This window comes from Eubalaena glacialis, chromosome 1 (assembly GCF_028564815.1).
Source record: "Eubalaena glacialis isolate mEubGla1 chromosome 1, mEubGla1.1.hap2.+ XY, whole genome shotgun sequence".
NCBI classification, from domain to species: Eukaryota; Metazoa; Chordata; class Mammalia; order Artiodactyla; family Balaenidae; genus Eubalaena; species Eubalaena glacialis.
In genome coordinates this window covers 202,348,397-202,369,831 of record NC_083716.1, presented here as the reverse complement: position 1 = coordinate 202,369,831, position 21,435 = coordinate 202,348,397, and the positions used below count along the sequence as shown (strand labels likewise).

Below are 21,435 nucleotides of genomic sequence, written 5' to 3'. Positions count from 1 at the left end.
ACCGTCGAGTGAAAATAAAAACTGGGATTTAAAAATTAGTCCAAAGTGGCATTTAGGAACTTAGCTGTAGGTTGCTGTGCTGATACCATGACAAACCAAAGTGTAGGGTTGGGTCAGGTTTTGTTTCGTTTTTCTTTTCAATATCCAGTGCTTGTGGATTAAGTTCTAGAAGTGTTCCAATTGTAAGACAGGGATCTGTTTGGATTCCACCACGGGTATGTTCCTTGGGTTGGATGCTGGAGGGTGAGGCACATTTCGCCAGACCCATGTCAACTACCTAGTAATCATCAAAGTCAAAAAATTCATCATCTCCTCCTTGGTATTCCATTCCCTGGAAATCTACTCGGTACCGCAAGATACCTCCAATTGCACCAAATCCTTTCACAAACTGGGATCCTTCTTGTGCCTTATCTGTGACAATTTCCAACATAGCTCCAAATTTTTTTTTTATAGTTGTCAGCAAACCATTCCAGCAGGGGCATCGTGCTCATGTTCTTGTCGTGCCTCTTTGTCTGTAAAATGAGATTTATCCTTCTCTTTCTCTGGAGTTGATAGAAAATTTTGTCCTCTTCTTTGCTTTGGCAATGAAGAACATGTCTCTGGCTGATGTCATCAGAGTATCGCTCTATTAATTTCTTCTCTTGAATGAGCTTCACGTTGGAGAGGACTTCAGTAGATATCTCAATAGCTTGGTTGAATCCATTTTTACCACCGTAGGATGTATCAACTAATTTAAAAACTTTTGATTGTAACCTCTTATCAAACATAGCAGATAGACTTAGTTCAGTTTTAAAGTCAGCTGATCCAGCTAAAACGAGACCAATCACATTCACTTTGTCCCCAGAAATAAACAGCTGCCCCGCAGTCTGAGCTACTTTCCAAATAGAGTTAGGCCACTTCCCATTCTTAAATGGGCAAGATGCAGGCTGGTTGACCTCTTCCACCATGTTTCTTTGGGAGAGCCACAGTGAATTTGTGCAGGACTTCTCTTGTATTTCCTTGGAGTGTGCCAAAAAGTCACCACTACCATCTGTTACAATGATGCCAACTTGCTGTCTTCTGGAAGCAGTGCTGTAAGAGCCTCTGGATGGAATTGGTTGTCCCACAAATACAATGACCTATTAATTGGTTCAAAAGGTTCAAAGTCAATGTTGACTTTCTTTTCCTTTCCCTCTTCTGTTACAGTTGTAGCACAGTAAACTACCAGGCCATTTGGATGTACTTCGTTATAAAACTTGAGTCTTTGTTGTACAGATGTAATGGCTCCCAGGACTGAAAGGCGGTTTGCTAGTAACTTAAAGTTAGATGCACTTCCAAACTCCTCTGCTAACATTTTTGCCACTCGTGAAATCTGGTCTTTGGGAGGGATGATCAGTGACATCATGCCTGTGCCTTTGCTGCGGGCCGCCTCCAAGCTCCTAATGAGCTTCCTGCTCTTCCAGATCTCCATGTTCCTGTCGGCAGCGCTGGGGTCATCTGCTGTGTTCTCACTGCCTTCTCCCTCAGGGCCCACTCTTTGGTGGCAGCGGCTGCTCCTCCCCGGCGGTGGCTCTGATGTAGGACACCCTGCATTTGGTTTTTACATGAGTGTTCCCCTGGTCACATTTTCATCTCTTGTTCATGATCTGAAATCCATCAGGGTATTGAAACTCCCAAAGACTAAAAAAAATAGTTCAAAGACGAAGCAAAGGTGGTATGTGGTAGAACTGGCAGGCTATAAAACATGAAACTCTAAGTCTGCTCTGGGACAGTGTAAATGGTACAAACATTTTATGAAAATAGAAAATAAAATCAAAGCAAAACTAAAAACACATTTCAGAACTCATGTGATGGTGATACTTGGTTATCTTGCATGGAGACTAACTTGTTTGTTCATATCAAGGCTCGAATTACATTCCGTTGTTGGACATACAGGTTTCTTTCTCCCGTTTGGTCGGTCTTACTTGCTTAGATGACATCCATTTGAGGAGGGACCTGCTGTTACCAGGAACAGCAAACGAGATGCCCTCAAATATTTTTGCAATTTGTGGCAGAAACTACTGATTGTCTCCCAGTATCCAGCCTTCCGTTCTTTGTTATTAATATAAACTTCTTCTAGAATACAGACTATATTTTCTAGCTTCCCTTGACTCTAGGTATGACTACATTCTGACTAAAGGACTTATGTGTGAAATTTCTAGAAAGGGGGAAGCTTTTTTACCTCTTTTTTACCTCTTTCTTACCTCTTTCTTACCTCTTTGTTACCTCTTTCTTTCTTACTGATGCCTAGAATTGGATGGGATGGCTGGACTTGAGCAGCCTTGATGGATCATGAAGTAGAAGCATGAAGTAGATGCTAAGGACAGTTTTGCAGCAAGATAGATGGAACCTGGGTCTTCTTACTGCAGATCACTGTAGCAGTCCTGGGTAACTTCGTATTTAGACCTTGTTTACAGTGAGGGAGAAATATGCATCTATCTTGTTTAAGCCACTGCTGTTTGGGATTTTCTGAACTACACTGCTGAACCTGATCCTTCTATCATATTATGCTATCCTTAGGACTAAACCAGTTCTTTGTCAGGGTCATGGCCATAGCATAGATCAAGATAAACTAAATTCGCCGAGAAGAATCTACTTACTAGCACTATGTCAAGCCGATTGATCAGACGGTTTTCAGAACACTGTTTTCTTCACTTCATCTTTATTTGGCCTGACCATTTATATGGCAGGGTGTCAGGACATGATGGGGTTTGCTTACTAAATTCATTCAGCAAATGGAGTGCCTACTATATTCCAGGCATTGCATTAGGCTCCAAGAATCCAGTGAAAGCAAAACAGCCATAGTCTCTGTTCTGACAGGGCTTACAGTCTGGTGTAGAAAGATGGATATTAGTCAAAGAACACACACAGTTACATAATTACTCTACAGACTGATAAGTGCTCTGAGGGAAAAGCACAGGAAGTTGCAAGAACCTGTGTAATGGGGAATCTCATCTGGACGGGACAGTGGTAGGGTGGTGGGGGAAGGGTGTTTTGGACAAGGGCCTTTTGAATTGAGATCTGGAAGGTGAATTGGATTTAACTAGGTGAGGAAGAGTGTATAGAATGTTCTAGACAGAGGGAATTGTCTGTGCAGAAGCTGTGAGAAGGGAGAGGGCTGATGCATTTCAGGAGTGGAAAGGAGGCCACTGCATTCCCGTGCATTACCGGTGCACAGTAAATAAGGGAAAACGGTGGGAATAAACTAAGCTTATTTGGTAAGGATGTCACTTTTGTAAGGAATTCAGTATTGTCTTTTATTACAGTATTATTGCAGAGAATCTGATCACTTAATTCCAAATCTATCACAAGATAGATAAAACGATCAGACCTTTTGCATCTTTGGAGGTGATGCTCTGGGACATGTAATTAAGCTCAGGTTTTTCTGCGTGGTTCTCTTTTGCAGTGATTTACATATTGTTTATCAACTGTCATTTAGACATTTGCACAGGTGGATAGTAGACACAAACAGAGCCAGCATTAAAGACATCACACCCATTGAAGCTTCTAATGAGAACATTAATGCTGTGAGATATTTTTAATGAGCACAGGCTCCCTTGAATAGAACTTCGTTCCTAAAAAAAAGGGAGAGGACCAGAGTGGCTTGAATGCAAGTGAGTTGTTAAGTCTCGTTTTCTGAGAAAAATATTGCTGAAATGGTACCTTTTAAGTTAATGCTACTGAAAGTAAAAACAGCAGAGGCAGGAAAATATTTGTTTTCCAAACACATTTTATTTATTGATTGGTGAGTTCTTAGAAAAGATGATATAATAATTGATTCCTTCTTTGTTTTGAACAAATATAGTGTTTGGTGCCTTTCTTAAGCGTCATAACTAGTACTGAAACATTCAAGAGTGCAGTACTATATGAGAACAAAGGTCTATTCTTAGGGAAAAAATCAGCTATTATATGAGACCCACAATCGATGGCAAGCAACTTAAAGAAGTCGAGTTTGCTCCAAAAATGAGTCTATGCTGCCTCTCATCAGCTCAGTTCTACACTGTTCCCATCTTTGCTGCTGCCAAGCCATCAAAGAACACTTTGTTTCGCCTATTTTCTTGACTTCTAGTGAGAGACAGTCAGTAATGTCTTGCTTCTCTCGATTTTCCCTCTAGTATTCCTGAATGCTGCTGTGCCTTTGCTGCTTCTGTAAGTCATTTTAAATACAGTATAGTGTATTTCTTCTTACCACGTGCTCTGTACAAACTTGGACTTGATGTGGTACAGCAGTTCTCTTTTTCTCATAGCTACTGTAACACTTCTTTCTTTCTTTCTTTTCTTTCTTTCCTCCTTCCTTCCTTCCTTTCTTTCTTTCCTTTTCTTTCTTTCTTTCTCTCTCTCCCTTCCTCCCTCCCTTCCTTCCTTCCTTCCTTCCCTCCTTTCTTTATTTTTTTAGTCATTTGTTGAGGGGAGATATTGGCAGTTTGGGGCTTAGATCGAGGCTACCTTTGTGATGAATGGAGAAAGAAAATTGAAACTTATTTAAAAGCTCCATTAAAGGGATATATAGATAGACAACACTTCTGTCCATAGTGTTCAAAGAAACGACTAGGCCCTGTAGATGATAAGGCTCAACATTGTAAGAATAAGCGAACACAAGAAGTCTTTTGTAATATTCTCTTTTTATTGGCCTACAGAAATATTTTTTTGCTCCTTTTTTTCAATGTGTTCAGGCTCTACCACTGATTAGCTGGGGAGGTGGGTTCAGTTGTTCAGATACTTGTGAACGCTTTCAAGGTAGGAACCATGTGTCTTCTTAATCTGCTCCTAACTTAGGCAACAGACACATAGTAGATGCTTAGTAATGGTTTTTGAATGTATTTACATGCAGTCAGCCTTCAGGAGAGGAAAAGTGCCTACAACTTAAATTCTGATCCCGCCAAGAAGGCTTTGCAGAGAGAGTGCTTTGCAGCCTCTTTGGCCCATAGAAGGGGCAGGGGTTGGGAGATTCTGGATATAGCTCTGGGTCTGTATTGAGCATCTAGGTGGCATCTTTCGGGTTTTCACCTATTGGAGCATTATTATGTCCTATTTCTACCAGATGTGCACTTATACTTTTATTCATTTGTCCAGGAGTGTCTTAGACTCAGAATTACTATTTGATGGTCATGTAACAAATAACCCTCATCAATTGACTCTATGTTTCAAGCCCTCACTGCAGTGCTGAGGGCTCTATTCAGAGTGACTTGTGTGGTGTTACTTCCCTTGATTTACTGTCCCTGAGAGCTCCTCCTGGAGCACCATTGCTTGAACCATTCATTTGCTCACTCAAATGAATGACTTTAGACTACTTTGCATTGTTAGTTATTTGTTTTATTCCTGTAAACCTCACCTCCCCAACTGTTTTATAGCTCCGAGAAGACAGAGGTTGGATCTCAGACTACTTTTGATTCCCTCTCAGCATATAGTAGGCAATCAACAAATATTTGAATTTGGAAATTCCAAGTGAAGATAGTTTTTCTCTTGTGGAAAATTCTAACAATATCATTCTATTTAGTTCTTTTATAGAACCCAAGACCATGCTTAACTGGGTAGACAATTCCATATAGCTTGCTGAGATTTTCACACGCAAGCCTTCTTTCTTTCGTCTTAGCATTGTTTGTGTGTGTGTGTGTGTGTGTGTGTGTGTGTGTGTTGAGGCTGAAGTTTGTAATGCTTAACATGGAAAGCCCATAGGTATAGGCCCATTCTCTCTGAAGGTGAAACGTAGGACTAGTTGAACAAATGCTGTTAGCAAAGAATAAGGAATGAAGTTTGAAAGATTTAGCATTGAGTATAGACTGCTAACCCTCGCTTCAGCCTTTTCTTAAAATAACTCTATTGAAAGGAGATATTAGAACTTACTGGAAGTGGTTTTCAGGTGAAATTTGGAGAGAGGCAATCAAATGGAGATTTAAAAGTTTTAAAGTTTAGCAAAGTTTTGTAATTTTGGAAATCAAGGACCATTAAGGTTAAGTAAAGTTTGGGGTATTTACCTAACAGAAAACCATATGCTATTAAAAAGATGAGGTGGGCTTCCCTGGTGGCGCAGTGGTTGAGAATCTGCCTGCCAATGCAGAGGACACGGGTTCGAGCCCTGGTCTGGGAAGATCCCACATGCCGTGGAGCAACTAGGCCCGTGAGCCACAACTACTGAGCCTGTGCGTCTGGAGCCTGTGCCCCACAAGAAGAGAGGCTGCGACAGTGAAAGGCCTGCGCACCACGATGAAGAGTGGCCCCCGCTTGCCACAACTAGAGAAAGCCCTTGCACAGAAACGAAGACCCAACACAGCCAAAAAAATAAATAAATTAATCAAGTGTCTGGTTCACTCTTAAAAAAAAAAAAAGATGAGGTGGATAGGCATGCATGATATGGGAAAATATACAAAAAGTCAAAAAAGCAAGTTGTAGGACAGCTCTTAAAGTATGATCTCTATTATATAACAAAACAGAATAAGAGATTTCTGTATATAAACACATATAGTTATCTGCAGAAAGAAGTCTGGCAGGATGCACACCAGACAGACTGATGGCTGATTACCTCTGGGGAGTGAAGATGGGTGGTTTTTTTTGTTTACTCTATATTTTTGTATCGTGTGAGACTTTTAAACAGATAATATGTTTATATATTTTTCGTTATGAAAAAAAGTACATCCAGTGGTCCCAAGACATTCCTCTGTCATTCCAGTTTTGTGGTGTCTTAGGAGAGAAAACTGAAAGAACAGTGTATGGTTTTGAATTGTTTCATTGCATTATTTTTCTTGGCCAAAGATGAGTGCGGTTACACTTGAGTTATTGCTAAACAATGAGAAGCTGTGATATGAAAGAGAATATAAGCAGTTTCTGTTTATTCCCTTTGTTAAGTCAATTTAGAAATCATCAGATATTGGTTGAAGAAAAAAGTGCAGCCCTCAGTTAAATAATATCATTTATGTGATCTAATTTGTATTTTCTAGCGGTTCAACCTTAGTCAGAGACATTCAGTGGCTGAGAGGCATATTAATCATTTCTGGGAAGAAGCTAGGACACCACATTACGAAATGCTCTTGCATGGTGTATCCCACTGGATCCTTTTAAGAGCAATGGATGAAGTAGCACAGGAGGCACTGATTCTGCTTCATATAGGAGGAGATGGTCCCAGAGAAAATGATGACATAAACTGAGCCATAGAGCTGGTAAGTGACAGCATCAGCAATTGGATGGAGCCAGGCTCTCTGGTTTCAAATATTGTTCTCTCTCCACCTAGCATGAGGGTGTGCACCATAGCAGAGCTGCCCAGGGTAAAATGTACTGGGACCATGTTTTGTCCCAGTAAAGCTTCAAACCATTGAAAAGTGTTGTGAGAGAATATTAGGCTTGAAGGAAGAAGATGAGGGTCAAATAAGATAACAAATATGAAAGAACTTTCTTGGAAAATGTTTTTCAAAGTGAGGTGGTGTTTTGGTGATGAGTGGTATAACAACACGTTCCATCTGTCCTTGACATGCTTTGAGGTGTGCCCGAGAGCTCTACTCTCTTTTAGATTCAAAAGCTGATGCAGAGGATGGGGAGAGATGAGGAGGGAAGAGAACCAGGAAAGGAACCTCATGGGCTGACTTCTGTTTGGATCAGTGGACTCACTGCCATTAAGGGAAGCTACTTTCTAGAAGGAAGTGGGCCCTACTCCGGACCTTAGGGGCTCCTCTCCTCTTCTCTTGTGCGGACAGATTTTGAATGACAAACAGTTTTGTCATTGTGCCCATCCCCATGTGCTGTGTTATTGGAGCTGGGATGGTAGTTGCATATACAGAGCTCAGATCAAATGAAGTTCAACAGGCAGCTACCACATGGGTACAACTTCCTATATCTTTGGGCCTGGATGAGGGTTTGTGAAGAGCTGACTTATGAAGGTGAGGCTTTGTGCTTCATCACCAGCCTCTAAGGCCATGTGCTCCTTTGAGCATTGGATTTCTTAAGGACAGACTGGATTATCACCTCCTTGTTGTTGTTTTGTTAGGTTTTCAAAACGGGAAGTCTTGAGAACCAAATACCTTCATTTATTCAGAAGGTGAGAGTGTGGGACACAGTGGTTCAGGGTCATCCACCCATCTACTCATTCAACGTGTATTATATGCCTGATATTAGTGGACACTGGAGGGTGGTGATGGATACAAAAACCAATTCTGTTCTTGCCCTGAACTCATAATCTAGTGGGGAAGGGGAAGAAGAGACATGGAAATAACTATTCCATTATAGTGTGCTAGGTGAAACACCGGGCACATAGTAGGTACACAGAAATGGCCCATGAATGCAAGTATTATAATAAGTGTATGAACAAGACCCTAGATTCAAGGCCTAGAGCAGAGCTTCTTAACCATGGTGCTATTGACATTTTGGGCCAGATAATTCTCTCTTATGGGGGATTGTCTTGTGCGCTGTAGGATGTTTAGCAGTATCCCTGGCCTCTACCTACTAGATGTCTGTGGCACTCCTCACCCAACTGTGACAATCAAAAATGTCTTCAGGCGTTGCCAAATGTCCCTGACAGGGCAACATCGCCCTTGGTTAAGAACCACTGGTCTAGAGGAACATGGGATTATCATTCCATGTTTGGCAGGGCTAGGGAAAGGTATTCATGGTAGGACATTCTTAATTGATTGATAATTCAGGTTCAGCTCAGTTTACCCCCAAGAAGTATGGCTGCTGACAATTACTTAGCTAAAGGCATGTCTGTCTATTTTTGTCCAAATCTGGATTGATTTCCTTCCTCCTCCTCACGGCAGAGAAAATATTCCATCAAACCCTGTGTTCTTTTCTCTCTGGGTCCAATTTTCCAGTCTTCCTTTCAGTTGGGTGGGGACAGGTGACTGAGTTCTGGCCAGTAGAATGTGGTCACTTTCTGGCCTCGTCCCTATAAAACCTCCCACATGTTCCTTTACTTTGTCTTTCCTGGCTTGTTGACTGTAAGCACAGAATCCAGAAGAGGACCCTGAGGTCCTGGAAGGTGAGGGAAGCACTGGAGGAAGAGGCCTGAGACCCTGAATGGCCACGTGGATCCCTGCCCTCTCCTAATCTGCATTGGACTGTAACACGAGAAGGAAACAAACTCTTACTGTGCAGTAGTACTGACATTTAGGGGGTGTTTGGCATAGTAGTTAGCTTTCTTGATTAATATACTCTCCCTTGCTCCCTCTCCTTTATTGGGTACCTCTCACATGTCATAAAAATACTACTTAATGTTACTTCTCTTTGGTCACTCTGGTGACATGCACATGTCATAACCTAGGATATAGCCCTGTCTTAGCAGTACCTATGATATAATTAATTGTATAACTTCTTATCTCACATGCTTTTCCTTTTCAAAATCTTCCTTAGAAGGGATGAGTGTTTGAATCTGCCTCTAGTGCCCTTTGAGACTCCTGGGACCCGGTCATGGAATAGGAGTTTTGGTTGCAATCCAAGCAGAAAATTCTTCCTGAATGCTGAGTTCATAGTAGCTTTATTCCCCACACGGTTCAGACGGTGACATTCTGAAGGCAGAGGAAGAAAGAGGACAGTCAATCCTTTTATTTAATTTTGGCAAGACTACGGGTTATGGTGCTCTGGGGAAATGCAGCCACAGATGCATCAACCTTTTTAAAAATTCTTGGCAGTTTAACCCTTTACGTCATAAACCTGAACACAGACAGTGCATCCTTGAAGAAAGCTTGTATTGGCTACATTTGTCACCAGTATCCCTCCTCCAAGATCATCCTTCCATCTGTGCTTGTGAAATGCAAGTTCTGTTTACTTTAATCAGTATTTATTTGCTACATTATTTGGGTTATGATTTTCAACATGTTGGACAGTTTTATGATTAGCTTAGCAATCCCTATTTTATATATCATTTGCTGCCAAGTTATAGATAAGCATAAGGGAGTTTTTTTTTTTTCTAATCGTGATAATATTGTATCTACAGTGACAATATTGTATCTCTATTTGAGAGGCAGAATAGCAAAGTGGTTAAGAACGTGGACTCTGGAGCCCTACTGCCTAGGTTCTAATCCCAGTTTAGCATTTTACCTACTGTGTGACCTTGGGGCAAGTTGCTTAACTTCACTGGGCCTTGCTTTCAGGACAATAATTGTACCCACTTCATGGAGCTATTGTGAGAACCAAAAGGGTTAGTTTGTGTTTGGACTTTAGGTGTGTGCCTGGCACAATATAAGTGCTTTATAAATGTTATCCTTCAGTGTTTCTGTGCTTTGTATTTTTCATATATTTTAATTACATGGTAATCAAAAAGAGAAACTAGTTATTATTTAATTCATTAGGTCTTGAAACTTCCTCTGTGCTTTTAAAGGACTTAATTAGCTAGAGTTATTACAACTCAGTTTGGGGAAAATCTTCTGTTTTTATATATACACAGACAGGAGGAAGTATGAAAAAATGAATTCCAAAATTTCATAGCATCATCTCTGGGAGGTTTGATTATGGATAATCTTAATTCACTGAAAATTTTCTCATGTGCATTTTTCCAGTCTCTGCACATGAGCCTATATTACTTGTAGAGTTTGTTTTAACAGAAAAAGGACTAATATTTTTGACATTTCGTGTTCTATAGTCAAATTCTTTTTTTAGGAATTTAGTACTCCTGAATGTTTTATCTTTTTATCTGCTGATGTAAGTCTCTTTTCATTTCCTTTGCTCTTCCCAGTAATACTTACATTTATGTGCAGTTCTGTAAGGATTTCTTTTTTTTTTTTTTAGTCTTTGGTTGAACCATATACCATTCTAAGTGCTCTACATTACATATACTATCTCACATAATTTCCCAACAATACTACTACTATCCCATTTTACATATGAGACAAGAAGTTAAGTAACATGCCCAAGATGACACATATATATATATATTTTTTCTATGTCATAATATTGACATTCAGTCCAGTAATCCTCCACTGTAACAGCTCCTTTACTTTGCAGTGAAAATTGATTTGTATATTTTTTGCCTCTGAGTCCTTGTGGGATTTTTTTTTTTTAATTCAAACAGAAAGTCACAAAAATTATAATCATCCCCATCAGTTCACTCAGTCCCATGTAATTAATTTTTTTTTCATCTTGATCTTTTGTTAGCACTTTATGAATTTATCAGTTTTCCATTAGAGTTCTGAAAATGCTTATTTACTCAGTTCAGCAGTATAGTCAGTTACCAGAAAACTGTACTTGTCAGAGTCTTTTCCATGAATTCCTTGAAGATGAAACCCTTTTATAGGAACATTTTTGCAAAAGCATCACAGTACACCCAGAACTGTCTGTAAATGACAAAACACTTAAAAATGACCACGGTTAAAGATTTGATGAAAGTTCATAATAATGCAATTGACAAGGAAATTTAGTTATTTCTGAGATATATATTTTAAAGTAATAACTAGAATTATGACTTATAACATTATACCAGAACATATAAGATTTTTAGAAATTTCATGTAATGTCTGAAACATTTATATTAACATATTTCCATACAAATAACTCAAAGTTTAGTATTAGTTTTTTTTTGTTTTTTTATACTGCAGGTTCTTATTAGTCATCAATTTTATGCACATCAGTGTATACATGTCAATCCCAATTGCCCAATTCAGCACACCACCATCCCCACCCCACCCCGGTTTTCCCCCCTTGGTGTCCATACGTTTGTTCTCTACATCTGTGTCTCAACTTCTGCCCTGCAAACCGGTTCATCTGTACCATTTTTCTAGGTTCCACATACATGTGTTAATATACGATATTTGTTTTTCTCTTTCTGACTTACTTCACTCTGTATGACAGTCTTTAGATCCATCCACGTCTCAACAGGTGACTCAATTTCACTCCTTTTTATGGCTGAGTAATATTCCATTGTATGTATGTACCACAACTTCTTTTTTTTTTTAAGAAAGAATCTTTTATTTTTTTTTTTAATTATTTATTTTTGGCTGTGTTGGGTCTTCGTTTCTGTGCGAGGGCTTTCTCTAGTTGCGGCAAGTGGGGGCCACTCTTCATCGCGGTGCGCGGGCCTTTTACTGTTGCGGCCTCTCTTGTTGCGGGGCACAGGCTCCAGACGTGCAGGCTCAGTAGTTGTGGCTCACGGGCTTAGTTGCTCCGCGGCATGTGGGGTCTTCCCAGACCAGGGCTCGAACCCGTGTCTCCTGCACTGGCAGGCGGATTCTCAACCACTGTGCCACCAGGGAAGCCCCCACAACTTCTTTATCCATTTGTCTGTCGATGGGCATTTAGGTTGCTTCCATGACCTGGCTATTGTAAATAGTGCTGCAGTGAACATTGGGGTGCATGTGTCTTTTTGAATTATGGTTTTCTCTGGGTATATGCCCAGCAGTGGGATTGCTGGATCATATGGTAATTCTATTTTTAGTCTTTTAAGGAACCTCCATACTGTTCTCCATAGTGGCTGTATGAATTTACATTCTCACCAACAGTGCAAGAGGGTTCCCTTTTCTCCACACCCTCTCCAGCATTTGTTGTTAGTAGATTTTCTGATGATGCCCATTCTAACTGGTGTGAGGTGATACCTCATTGTAGTTTAGATTTGCATTTCTCTAATAATTAGTGATGTTGAGCAGCTTTTCATGTGTCTCTTGGCCATCTGTATGTCTTCTTTGGAGAGATGTCTATTTAGGTCTTCTGCCTATTTTTGGATTGGGTTGTTTGTTGCTTTAATATTGAGCTGCATGAGCTGTTTATATATTTTGGAGATTAATCCTTTGTCCGTTGATTCGTTTGCAAATATTTTCTCCCATTCTGAGGCTTGTCTTTTCGTCTTGTTTATAGTTTCCTTTGCTGTGCAAAAGCTTTGAAGTTTCATTAGGTCCCATTTGTTTATTTTTGTTTTTATTTCCATTACTCTAGGAGGTGGATCAAAAAAGATCTTGCTGTGATTTATGTCAAAGAGTGTTCTGCCTAGGTTTTCCTCTAAGAGTTTTATAGTGTCCGGTCTTACATTTAGGTCTCGAATTGATTTTGAGTTTATTTTTGTGTATGGTGTTAGGGAGTGTTCTAATTTCATTCTTTTACATGTAGCTGTCCAGTTTTCCCAGCACCACTTATTGAAGAGACTGTCTTTTCTCCATTGTATATCTTTGCCTCCTTTGTCATAGATTAGTTGACCATAGGGGTGTGGGTTCATCTCTGGGCTTTCTATCTTGTTCCATTGATCTATGTTTCTGTTTTTGTGCCAGTACCATATTGTCTTGATTACCATAGCTTTGTAGTATAGTCTGAAGTCAGGTAGTCTGATTCCTCCAGCTCCGTTTTTTTCCTTCAAGACTGCTTTGGCTATTCGCGGTCTTTTGTGTCTCCATACAAATTTTAAGATGATTTGTTCTAGTTCCGTAAAAAATGCCATTGGTAATTTGATAGGGATTGCATTGAATCTGTAGATTGCTTTGGGTAGTAGAGTCATTTTCACAATATTGATTCTTTCAATCCAAGAACATGGTATATCTCTCCACCTGTTGGTATCATCTTTAATTTCTTTCATCAGTGTCTTATAGTTTTCTGCATACAGGTCTTTTGTCTCCCTAGGAAGGTTTATTCCTAGGTATTTTATTCTTTTTGTTGCAATGGTAAATGGGAGTGTTTCCATAATTTCTCTTTCAGATTTTTCATCATTAGTGTATAGGAATGCAAGAGATTTCTGTGCATTAATTTTGTATCCTGCAACTTTATCAAATTCACTGATTAGCTCTAGTAGTTTTCTGGTGGCATTTTTAGGATTCTCTATGTATAGTATCATGTCATCTGAAAACAGTGACAGTTTTACTTCTTCCTTTCCAATTTGTATTCCTTTTATTTCTTTTTCTTCCCTGATTGCCGTGACTAGGACTTCCAAAACTATGTTGAATAATACTGGTCAGAGTGGACATCCTTGTCTCATTCCTGATCTTAGAGGAAATGCTTTCAGTTTTTCACCATTGAGAATGATGTTTGCTGTGGGTTCGTCGTATATGGCCTTTAGTATGTTGAGGTAGGTTCCCTCTATGCCCAGTTTCTGGAGAGTTTTTATCATAAATGGGTGTTGAATTTTGTCAAAAGCTTTTTCTGCATCTATTGAGATGATCATATGGTTTTTCTTCTTCAATTTGTTAATATGGTGTATCACATTGATTGATTTGCATATATTGAAGAATCCTTGCATCCCTGGGATAAATCCCACTTGATCATGGTGTATGATCCTTTTAATGTGTTGTTGGATTCTGTTTGCTAGTATTTTGTTGAGGATTTTTGCATCTATATTCATCAGTGATATTGGTCTGTAATTTTCTTTTTTTTAGTACTTTTGTCTGGTTTTGGTATCAGGGTGATGGTGGCCTCATAGAATGAGTTTGGGAGTTTTCCTTCCTCTGCAATTTTTGGAAGAGTTTGAGAAGGATGGGTGTTAAGTCTTCTCTAAATGTTTGCTAGAATTCACGTGTGAAGCCATCTGGTCCTGGACTTTTGTTTGTTGGAAGATTTTTTTTTTTTTTAAATTATGCCTTTAGATGTGAACCATAGCTCCAATGTTTAGTTTTTATTTATTTATTTATTTATTTATTTTTGGCTGTGTTGGGTCCTCGTTTCTGTGCGAGGGCTTTCTCCAGTTGCGGCGAGTGGGGGCCACTCTTCATCGCGGTGCGTGAGCCTCTCACTATTGCGGCCTCTCTTATTGCGGAGCACAGGCTCCAGACGCGCAGGCTCAGTAGTTGTGGCTCACGGGCCCAGCTGCTCCGCGGCATGTGGGATCTTCCCAGACCAGGGCTCGAACCCATGTCCCCTGCATTGTCAGACGGATTCTCAACCACTGTGCCACCAGGGAAGCCCCTGTTGGAAGATTTTTAATCACAGTTTCAATTTCATTACTTGTGATTGGTCTGTTCATATTTTCTGTTTCTTCCTGGTTCAGTCTTGGAAGGTTATACCTTTCTAAGAATTTGTCCATTTCTTCCAGGTTGTCCATTTTATTGGCATAGAGTTGCTTGTAGTAGTCTCTTAGGATGCTTTGTATTTCTGCAGTGTCTGTTGTAACTTCTCCTTTTTCATTTCTAATTTTATTGATTTGAGTCCTCTCCCTCTTTTTCTTGATGAGTCTGGCTAATGGTTTATCAATTTTGTTTATCTTGTCAAAGATCCAGCTTTTAGTTTTATTGATCCTTGCTATTGTTTTCTTTGTTTCTATTTCATTTATTTCTGCTCTGATCTTTATGATTTCTTTCCTTCTGCTAACTTTGGGTTTTGTTTGTTCTTCTTTTTCTAGTTCCTTTAGGTGTAATGTTAGATTGTTTATTTGAGTTTTTTTTTGTTTCTTGAGGTAGGCTTGTATAGCTATAAACTTCCCTCTTAGAACTGCTTTTGCTGCATCCCATAGTTTTGGATCGTCGTGTTTTCATTGTCATTTGTCTCTAGGTATTTTTTGATTTCCTCTTTGATTTCTTCAGTGATCTCTTGGTTATTTAGTAACGTATTGTTTAGCCTCCATGTGTTTGTATTTTTTACGTTTTTTTCCCTGTAATTCATTTCTAATCTCATAGCATTGTGGTCAGAAAAGATGCTTGCTATGATTTCAATTTTCTTAAATTTACTGAGGCTTGATTTGTGACCCAAGATGTGATCTATCCTGGAGAATGTTCTGTACGCACTTGAGAAGAAAGTGTAATCTGCTGTTTTTGGATGGAATATCCTATAAATATCAATTAAATCTATCTGGTCTATTGTGTCATTTACAGCTTGTGTTTCCTTATTTATTTTCATTTTGGATGATCTGTCCATTGGTGTAAGTGAGGTGTTAAAGTCCCCCACTATTATTGTGTTACTGTCGATTTCCTCTTTTAGAGCTGTTAGCAATTGCCTTATGTATTGAAGTGCTCCTATGTTGGGTGCATATATATTTATAATTGTTATATCTTTTTCTTGGATTGATCCCTTGATCATTATGTAGTGTCCTTCCTTGTCTCTTGTAACATTCTTTACTTTAAAGTTTATTTTATCTGATATGAGTATAGCTACTCCAGCTTTCTTTTGATTTCCATTTGCATGGAATATCTTTTTCCATCCCCTGACTTTCAGTATGTGTCACTAGGTCTGAAGTGGGTCTCTTGTAAATAGCATATATATGGGTCTTGTTTTTGTATTCATTCAGCAAGCCTGTGTCTTTTGGTTGGAGCATTTAATCCATTCACGTTTAAGGTAATTATCGATATGTATGTTCCTGTGACCATTTTCTTAATTGTTTTGGATTTGTTTTTGTAGGTCCTTTTCTTCTCTTGTGTTTCCCACTTAGAGGAGTTCCCTTAGCATTTGTTGTAGAGCTGGTTTGGTGGTGCTGAATTCTCTTAGCTTTTGCTTGTCTGTAAAGCTGTTGATTTCTCCATTGAATCTGAATGAGATCCTTGCCGGGTAGCGTAATCTTGTTTGTAAGTTCTTCCCTTTCATCACTTTAAGTATATCATGCCACTCCCTTCTGGCTTATAGAGTTTCTGCTGAGAAATCAGCTGTTAACCTTATGGGAGTTCCCTTGTATGTTATTTGTCGTTTTTCCCTTGCTGCTTTCAATAATTTTTCTTTGTGTTTAATTTTTGTCAATTTGATTACCATGTGTCTCAGCGTGTTTCTCCTTGGGTTTATCCTGTATGGGACTCTCTGTGCTTCCTGGACTTGGGTGGTTATTCCTTTCCCATGTTAGGGAAGTTTTCCACTATAATCTCTTCAGATATTTTCTTGGGTCCTTTCTCTCTCTCTTCTACTTCTGGGACCCCTATAATGCGAATGTTTTTGCATTTAATGTTGTCCCAGAGGTCACTTAGGCTGTCTTCATTTCTTTTCATTCTTTTTTCTTTATTCTGTTCCGCAGCAGTGAATTCCACTATTCTGTCTTCCAGGTCACTTATCCGTTCTTCTGCCTCAGTTATTCTGCTATTGATTCCTTCTAGTGTAGTTTTCATTTCAGTTATTGTATTGTTCATCTCTGTTTGTTTGTTCTTTAATTCTTCTACGTCTTTGTTAAACATTTCTTGTATCTTCTCGATCTTTGCCTCCATTCTTATTCCGAGGTCCAGGATCATCTTCACTATCATTATTCTGAATTCTTTTTGGAAGGTTGCCTCTCTCCACTTCATTTAGTTGTTTTTCTGGGGTTTTATCTTGTTCCTTCATCTGGTTCATAGCCCTCTGCCTTTTCATCTTGTCTATCTTTCTGTGAATGTGGTTTTTGTTCCACAGGCTGCAGGATTGTAGTTCTTCTTGCTTCTGCTGTCTGCCCTCTGGTGGATGAGGCTATCTAAGAGGCTTGATTGGAGGGACTGGTGGTGAGTAGAGCTGACTGTTGCTCTGGTGGGCAGAGCTCTGTAAAACTTGAATCCACTTGACTGCTGATGGTTAGGTCTGGGTTCCCTCCCTGTTGGTTGTTTGGCCTGAGGCAACCCAACACTGGAGCCTACCTGGGCTCTTTGCTGGGGCTAATGGCAGACTATGGGAAGGCTCACACCAAGGAGTACTTCCCAGAACTTCTGCTGCCAGTGTCCTTGTCCCCATGGTGAGCCACAGCCACCCCCTGCCTCTGCAGGAGACCCTCCAACACTAGCAGGTATGTCTGATTCAGTCTCCCCTGGGGTCAGTGCTCCTTCCCCTGGGTCCCGATGTGCACACTACTTTGTGTGTGCCCTCCAAGAGTGGAGTCTCTGTTTCCCCCAGTCCTGTCAAAGTCCTGCACTCAATTCCCACTAGGCTTCAAAGTCTGATTATGTAGGAAGTCCTCCTCCTGTTGCCGGACCCCCAGCTTGGGAAGCCTGACGTGGGGCTCAGAACCTTCACTCCAGTGGGTGGACTCCTGTGGTATAAGTTTTCTCCAGTCTGTGAGTCACCCACCCACCAGTTATGGGATTTGATTTTACTGTGATTGCGCCCCTCCTACCGTCTCATTGTGGCTTCTCCTTTGTCTTTGGATGTCAGGTATCTTTTTTGGTGAGTTCCAGTGTCTTCCTGTCGATGACTGTCCAGCAGCTAGTTGTGATTCTGGTGTTCTCGCAAAAGGGAGTGAGAGCATGTCCTTCTACTCCGCCATCTTGGTTCCTCTCTGGGCTAGATTCTTCTATAAGGATTTCTTAAAATATAAATTATCTATTAAATTATCTGCTTGGTCTTCATAACCAACCCATCAGGTGTGATCCCAGCTTTGCCCATGAGGAAAATAAGCCACTAGAAATGGACTTGCTCCAGGACTTCCCTGGTGGTGTAGTGGTTAAGAATCCTCCTGCCATTGCAGGGGACATGGGTTTGAGCCCTGGTCCGGGAAGATCCCACATGCCGCGGAGCATCTAAGCCCGTGCGCCACAACTACTGAAGCCCACATTCCTTGAGCCCATGCTCTGCAACAAGAGAAGCCACCGCAATGAGAAGCCCATGCAACGCAACGAAGTGTAGCCCCCACTTGCCGCAACTAGAGAAAGCCCAGGCGCAGCAACGAAGACCGAACGCAGCCAAAAAGAAAAGAAAGAAATGGACTTGCCCCAACATATGCCACCAGTAAGTGGCAGGAGCAGGGCTGGAACTGAGGTCTTCGGACCCCTGGGCCAGTTCTCATTCTACTCTGCTGTGGTTCTGACCCCTCTTTCTCACAGGTCAGCTGTCTTTTTCTTCCTGCCCCAAGAGGATAACTTTTGGTTAAAACAAAAACATTTTCTTGGTTATTTTTAATAGGTAAGCAGGATTGGGACATGCACATGGGATCAGGCAGGACAAGCAGAGGAGACTGCTTTCCAGGGGTTTTCACACCTTAAGTTGTGTGAATCAGGAGGTATTCATGAAACCCCAGGTGGGGTCATTGTGCTTATCCCTTTCCAGAATCTGGAAAGGGACCAGCGATGCCACATGACACCCAGCTCTTGAGGAGCTTGGCCCATTCTAGCTGCATACACTATTTCTGCAGTCCCATGTCAGCTCTTCCTGAAAGCAAAGCTTCAGACCACCCATCAGCAAATAATTTCTTTTTCAAGAAGTTGCCCTGAAGCCATTTCTTTACATGAAAGTTTTTAGTTCATCCCTACACTAGAAATTCAGTTTACCACCAAATGAAGTTTTTTAGAGGCGGTTGTTATTATTTCGTTTAAAGATAAGTATCAGGACAGGGGTTGATGGAAGCAATAAAGAAAACCATTAAAATAGATTGTGAATTAGGCTGCTGCTTCCTGGTGAAGATGGCAGCAGTGGGCGTTTTCCAGCTCACGTGGTGATGTGGTTGTTATAACAGCAGCCAATGGCTGGGCGTCCAGGCCACAGTTAGACTGACTATTGTGTAGCTGGTCTCTGGAAGCTCTCAGGGAATTGGGTCCAAATTGGGGTCCCTTTTTAAAATCAGACTCTGAGATCTAATTTCATAAGGAGAAATAGAGTTATGAAAGAAAGTAATGTAATAGAGAAGAATCTGAAGACATGGGTTCTAACTCCCACGTTATTATGGGCTAATTACCTATGTGACTTTAGGAATGTCACTTCACAGCTCTGGGCCTCAACTTCCTGACCTGTAGAATGAGGTGGTTGGATCACATCTGTGGTACCTGACCCTCACTGTGCATCAGGATCACCTGAGGAGCGCCTAAAAAAATACAATACCCCAGCCCCATCCATAGAGACTCTGATTTAATTGGTGTGGGGTACGCCCAGCATTGGTATTTCTAAAAGTTCTGCAGGGGATTCAAATGTGCAGTCCAGTTGGATCAACTCTAAAATTCCCTCTAGCCATAACAGTCTATTCTAATATATATATAGCTGGTCTCTTACCAAGGGATTTATAAGCTACACAACAGCTTGTAAATCGGTTTATTATAATGAAGAACACTGATCATTTTTGTCTTGAAAAACATAGAAAAGTTATTAAAGAGTTATTGAAGCTATGTCATTGATTTGTACAATAAGCTAATTCTGCAGGGGAAGCCATAAAAGTTTTCTTCTATGAGGCATGGAGGATAGGAGAAAGAGAGTTTAACATAGCCAGAAGGGAGGAATTGCTGTTTTTAGGTAACTGAAAGTGTTTTTCCTCAGAGTTTATGTTGGGAGAACTGGTTCATAGGCCTAGAAGAGAATGTTTGGGTTGCAAATTATTTTTAAGGTAAGCACAGTAATTTCTAACCCATACCTCTCTTTAAGTCCCAAGGCAGAAATCATATTTTTATAAATGCCAGATTATTAGGTCTGGTTTTGGGTCAAAATTCCAGTCCTTGCTAAAGCAAATTACCCTTCCTTGGGAATCAAATTCCCCCAAACCAGATTTATTTTTAAAGGTAATGCACTGGAAAACATAAGATTAATTGAACATTCGTTTTATTTACTTAGTTTCAAATTATTAACCATATAGGAATTGGGCTGAATGATTTTATAGTTTATACTTGGATATCAAAAGAAAAATTAAGAGACGTGGCATCAAATTTGATACTGAAGGTTTCCTCACAAGTACTTTCTGTTCAAGCCTTGGGTTCCTTGGATCCCCAAAGGTGGTTATCATCCAGCACATAAGCCGGTCATAGTAAATCCAAAGCCCAAGGTCACCCCCCTTCCGTCCCTCGCTCCCTCCCCACCACACACATAAAAAGCTCTGGCTATGTAATCCTCTTTTGTGTCAGAAGAATCTAGGCAAGATTCAGAACTGTTGTTTCTTGCAAACAGGAAGGCACCATTTATAGCCATGATAAACTTCACATTTGTTTTGAATTTAGAGCCTGTGAGCCATAACAATCCTATACCAGGAAAGGATAGTAACTGACCTCATGTGGCATCAGGTAGGAACAGATATAATTAGATAAGAGGCACTTTTAAAACAATCAACGTTTCTACTTATTACTAGCCCTTGACTCCTTTTCCTAAAAAGAAAATTGAGTTTGTATTTGAAAATTCTATGAGGCTTAAAAAAAAAAAAATCAGGTGTTAGTTTTTTAAGTACAGAAAAGCATAATGAAGAAAAGAAAAATGACCCCAAATTCATCACCCAGCTAATCCTGTAAACAATAGAAACTCAAATGTCCAAAATGGGCACAAAAGACTACTCCTTAGATCTCTACTTTTTAAAAAAAATTTAAGTATAGTTGATTTACAATATTCTGTTAATTTCTGCTGTACAGCAAAGTGATTTGGTTCTTAGATATCTACTCTTAATAGAGAACTTTTTTTTTAAATTTAAAAAATAAGGCTAGAATATAATAACAACTAATTTTTTTTTTTTTTTTTGCCCACTTAGGTGCCAATTCCTATTCTAACTTCTAATTCTCTAACAACTATTACAAGGTAGATACTATTATTATCCTCACCTTACAAATGAGAAAAGATGCTAAATAATTTATCCAAGGTCATGGTTAATATGCAGCAGAGCTGAGATTTGAACTCAGATCACCTGGCTTCCAAGGCCCAACTCATAAACCATTTCTCTATGCTGTATATCACAGAATTTTGGGGACTTCAACT

General features: G+C 40.0%; 1 protein-coding gene and 1 pseudogene across 2 annotated transcripts in view; one reads left to right on the top strand and one right to left on the bottom strand.

The window, feature by feature from the left end:
- The window catches only part of ANKRD44 (ankyrin repeat domain 44), a 315,633-nt gene that overhangs the window by 65,769 nt on the left and 228,429 nt on the right, over positions 1–21,435 (top strand). The window lies entirely within an intron of this gene.
- Positions 278–1,474, bottom strand: LOC133099805 (eukaryotic peptide chain release factor subunit 1-like; annotated as a pseudogene).